This window comes from Mirounga angustirostris, unplaced genomic scaffold (assembly GCF_029215605.1).
Source record: "Mirounga angustirostris isolate CCGP_5_RB_7025 unplaced genomic scaffold, mMirAng1.0.hap1 SCAF_14, whole genome shotgun sequence".
In the NCBI taxonomy this organism is placed as follows: Eukaryota; Metazoa; Chordata; class Mammalia; order Carnivora; family Phocidae; genus Mirounga; species Mirounga angustirostris.
In genome coordinates, this window is record NW_026991722.1 from 73,555,221 (window position 1) to 73,560,606 (window position 5,386).

Genomic DNA, 5,386 nt, shown 5'->3' on the forward strand with positions numbered 1-5,386 from the left:
ATGACACTTTTTTTTTCATTCTGGAGTCCCCACAATTCAAGTTTTTCAGGTTAGCTGTATCTTAAATCAATTTCATTAGAAATTTTCATGGGCAGGGTGCATGGGTGGCTCAGTCATTAAGCGTCTGCCTTTGGCTCAGGTCATGATGGGATCGAGTCCTGCATCAGGCTTCCCACTAAGTGGGAAGCCTGCTTCTCCCTCTCCCACTCCTGCTTGTGTTCCCTCTCTCGCTGTGCCTTTCTCTGTCAAATCTTTTAAAGAAATTTTCATGGGCTGGGGCACCCGGGTGGCTCAGTTGGTTAAGTGTCTGCCTTCTGCTCAGGTCATGATCTCAGGGTCTTGGGATCTAGCCCTGCGTTAGGCTCCCTGCTCAGCAGGGAATCTGCTTCTCCCTCTTCTGCCCCTCCCCCCTGCTCACATGGGCGTGCACGCGCTGTCTGAAGTAAATAAAATCCAAAAAAAAAATATTTTTATGAAGATTTTTTTATTTATTTGACGGGGACAGAGAATGGGAACACAGCAGGGGGAGTGGGAGAGGGAGAAGCAGGCTTCCCATGAGCAGGGAGCAGCCCCATGCGGGGCTCGATCTCTAAAAGGCGGTGTGGAAATGAAAGCACTACCATTAACTGCCTGCTGTGTTTTTCCATAGTACTTGAGGTGCTGGCCATACATAATGAGTGATATGATCCATCTTGCACTCATCTAAAGCAGTAATTTAAAACACTGTAGTAGCTAAGTTTAAACAAATGAAACTAACTTTGCAATATCTAAAATAATTCAACAGGTAATCAGTTAATTTTGAGGCTCAGTCGGTTAGGTGTCTGCCTTCAGCTCAGGTCATGATCCCGGTGTCCTGGGATCAAGCCCCACATTGGGCTCCCTGCTCAGCGGGAAGCCTGCTTCTCCCTCTCCCACTCCCCCTGCTTGTGTTCCCTCTCTCGCTGTGTCTGTCTCTGTCAAATAAAATCTTTAAAAATAAATAATAAAATCTTTAAAAAAAGATTTTACATATTTTTAAAACCCAGGGTGTATGTTTTTAACACATCCCAACTTTGACTTATCAATAGCCAGTCCCACATAGCCTGAGACAACCAGATTGGACAGTGCAGATCTAGAGGGAGGCATGTAGGTAAATTTAAGTTGCATAATTAAACATGAATAATTTTTGGAGTCCTGGGGGGGGCGGGGGTGGGTGTGTGGTGGAAACTATTTAACTGCTTAACATTTTGTAGCCCCCCCCCCCCCCGCCCTTTTCCCTGGCTGTTACTGTGTTTTCAGTTTCAAAGCCTTGTACTCCATGATGGATATCTTGGGGTTAATCCTTGTAAGCAACATAGTTGCCAGGATATATTCTATTTTAAAATAGACTACTCACAACCTTGATCAAGACCTGAGCTGATGGGGAGCCTGGGTGAAGTGGCTCCTTCAGCTCAGGTCATGATCTCAGGGTCTTGGGATTGAGGCCAGCCTTGGGCTCCTTGCTCAGCCAGGAGCCTGCTTCTCCCTCTGCCTGCCACTTTCCCTGCTTGTGCTCTCTCTCTCTCAAATAAAATCTTTAAAAAAAAAAAAAAGACCTGAGCTGTGACCAAGAGATGGACACCATAAGGAGGGCACATGATGTAATGAGCATTGGGTATTATATAAGACTGATGAATCACTGAACTCTACCTCTGAAACTAATAATACACTATATGTTAATTAATTGAATTTAAATTGTATTTATTTTAAAAATTTTATTTATTTGACTGAGAGAGACACAGCGAAAGAGGGAACACAAGCAGGGGGAGTGGGAGAGGGAGAAGCAGGCTTCCTGCTGAGCAGGGAGCCCGATGCGGGGCTCGATCCCAGGACCCTGGTATCATGACCTGAGCCAAAGGCAGACCCTTAACGACCGAGTCACCCAGGCGCCCCCTTTCTTTTTTTTTAAGATTTTATTTATTATTTGACAGAGAGAGAGCGAGAGGGGGAACACAAGCAGGGGGAGTGGGAGAGGGAGAAGCAGGCTTCTGGCAGAGCAGGGAGCCTGATGTGGGGCTTGATCCCAGGATCCTGGGATCATGACCTGAGCTGAAGGCAGATGCTTAATGACTGAGCCACCCAGGCACCCCTGAATTTAAATTTTAAAAAAAGGTTGGACAGGGCGCCTGGGTGGCTCAGTTGGTTAAGCGACTGCCTTCGGCTCAGGTCATGATCCTGGAGTCCCTGGATCGAGTCCCGCATCGGGCTCCCTGCTCGGCAGGGAGCCTGCTTCTCCCTCTGACACTCCCCCCTCTCATGTGCTCTCTCTCTCTCGTTCTCTGTCTCAAATAAATAAATAAATCTTAAAAAAAAAAAAAAAGGTTGGACAGTTAACCAACTGAACCACCCAGAAGATAAGTTTTTTAAAGATTTTATTTGAGGGGCGCCTGGGTGGCTCAGTCATTAAGCGTCTGCCTTCGGCTCAGGTCATGGTCCCAGGATCCTGGGATAGAGCCCCTCGTCGGGCTCCCTGCTTCGCGGGAAGCCTGCTTCTCCCTCTCCCACTCCCCCTGCTTGTGTTCCCTCTCTCGCTGTCTCTCTCTCTCTCTCTCAAATAAATACATAAAATCTTTAAAAAATTTCTTTTTATTTGAGAGAGCACATGAGAAAGCAGGAGGGCAGTGCGAGAGGGACAAGCAGACTCCCCGCTGAGCAGGGAGCCCAATGCACACACACAATTATTGGACCCACTCCTAGTTCTTTCACTCTGGCCATCACCACCAATTTCTGTAGTGGTCCTCAGTCCCAGCCCTTTGAATGTCTCAAGATTCAATCATAGACTCTTCTCACTCTGTATCCTTCATTATGCCTTTACCTTTTACTGTAGTTATATTTAATGTCCTTAAAAATGTGGGCCAGCCAGATGTTAACCTTTAGTTCAGACTTTTTCTCAGAGCTTTACCCAAAGATTCAGCTGCCTAGTAAACATCTCAACTGGGGCTTAGATTTTACCTTCAATATATCAATGTGTAGGGGCACCTGGGTGTCTTAGTCAGTTGAATATCCCACTCTTGGTTTCATCTCAGGTCATAATCTCAGCGTTGTGAGATCAAGCCCCACATCAGTCTCCATGCTCAGCACTGAGTCTGCTTGAGATTCTCTCCCTCTTCCTCTGCCTCCCTCGCCCCCCGCTCCCGCTCGCTCTCTAAATAAAATCTTTTTTTTCCAAAGCTTTTATTTATTTATTTGAGAGAGAGAGAATGAGAGAGAGCACATGAGAGGGGGGAGGGTCAGAGGGAGAAGCAGACTCCCTGCAGAGCAGGGAGCCCGATGTGGGACTCGATCCAGAGACTCCAGGATCACGACCTGAGCCGAAGGCAGTCGCCCAACCAACTGAGCCACCCAGGCGCCCTCTAAATAAAATCTTTAAGAAAAAAAAATATGTATCAATGTGTAACAAAAATGCTTCAAAAAATTTCTTTCACCAGTCCAGTTGCTTCTCTCTTGCCTCTGAGGATAAAATTGCCTCAAGGTACCACATAACTTCCCTCATTGCTACCAAACCTGGTCCACATCCATTGATCATTTATTCAACCAGTTTATCTATCTATCTATCTATCTATCTATCTATCTATCTATCTATCCATCTATCTATCTATGAGAGAGAGAGAGAGCACAAGCAGAGGGAGAGGGAGAAGCAGGCTCCCCACTGAGCAGGGAGCCCGACCAGGGCTCGATCCCAGGACCCTAGGATCATGACCTGAGCCGAAGGCAGACGCCCAACTGATTGAGGCAGGGACCCCTATTCAAACAGTTTCTTAAGTCAGAATCCTGAGAAATATTCATGACCTGTTTACTCTCATTTCTTGTATCCAACCCTCCAATTAGCTGTTGCTTCAATTTTATCTTCTTTTTTTTTTTTTTTTTTTAAGATTTTTATTTATTTGACAGAGTGAGACACAGTGAGAGAGGGAACACAAGTAGCGGGAGTGGGAGAGGGAGAAGCAGGCCTCCTGAGGAGCAGGGAGCCCGTCGCGGGGCTCGATCCCAGGACCGTGGGACCATGACCTGAGCCGAAGGCAGACGCTCAACAACTGAGCCACCCAGGCACCCCTCAATTTTATTTTCTAAATATTTTCTACTTCTAAACATCAACTCTCCACCACTATTCCCACTACCCTAATCCAAACATGTATTGGTTCCACTACAAAAACCCATCAACCTACTCGACTTGGAATTTTACTTTTGCTGGATTTTCAATCGTGTTTCTATCACAATCAAGACCATCTTACTAAAATGGAAATGTGTGAGTCACAAACACACCACCTGTTTGAAACGTTGAAATGACTTCCCAATTTTGGGGATGGAGAGAGGATCCCTAACTTGGTCTGTGAGCACTGGCCTAATGTACCAGCCTCATTGTGCTCCACTCTCTTCTCATTTCACCTGCATATTTCTTCTAAGGAGGAGGCTCTTAAGTCCATCCGCGGTACTCTCACCACCAACTTTGCCCTCCTAACACTTCATGTTTTAGTTCAAACCTCGGTTCCTCAGTTCACTGATTCCCACAGATTCTGTCAAAGTAAATCGTTACATACCCGTAACTTGCTGTTTTTATTTCACATATTTTTTTAATATGATGGACACCTATCAACATCCACCTGGACCTTAGAGTGGGAGCAGTTAGGGTTATTTTGTTGTTGTTTCTTTCTTCTGTTAGCCTGTAGGTTCCACCAGAGCAGTAACTTATCTATTTTGCTCTCTCTTGCATCCTCGAACTCTGGAACAGTGCCTGGTTCGTTGAACGTGGTAAATAAATGTTATTGAACGAATCAGTGACTGAATGAGAGAAACCACCGAAACCAGCAACAGACAAATCTAAAACGGTCTGATTTAGCTAGTTTTTCATGAAAAAGTGCAACAAGCTCAATAAACTGAAGTAGCTTGTCCAAGATCACAAAGGTAATCTGTGACAAAACTAGTGTTCCTTATTCTCTTGCTGCAATTTAGCACGCACACTAGAATCTGTGATAAGACATGCGTCGTGCTCTGATATTTCAGCCTTAGATGCATCACAGGGACAATACATATTGTTTTAACACATTATGATCTAGTCAGACTTTCTGCACATTTAAAAAGGACCAATCCCAGTACGCAATGCAAACAAGGAGTTAACAGTCGCTTAGAAACCACATGTCCCAGCATGCCATTCTCCCGAGCAATCTCGGAAGTGGCTCTGAGAGACGCCATTGCATCCTGGGAGTTGTAGTCTCTCGGGACTGGCCCGCCCCTTGTGCAGCTTCGGCGGCCTACGTCGGGAGAAAACCCTACCGGGTGGCTTAGCGCGACCCAAGCCCGAGCGAGCGGTGCCGCCCTACAACCTTCGCCCCCGGCCCGGCAGCCCCCTCCGCCTCTTCTCGAATCTTAC

At 46.2% G+C, this 5,386-nt stretch overlaps 1 protein-coding gene across 1 annotated transcript in view; it reads right to left on the minus strand.

Moving 5' to 3' along the window:
- KNTC1 (kinetochore associated 1) overlaps nucleotides 1-5,386 on the minus strand; it is a 98,546-nt gene that overhangs the window by 93,024 nt on the left and 136 nt on the right. The gene's annotated exons all lie outside the window — the stretch shown is intronic.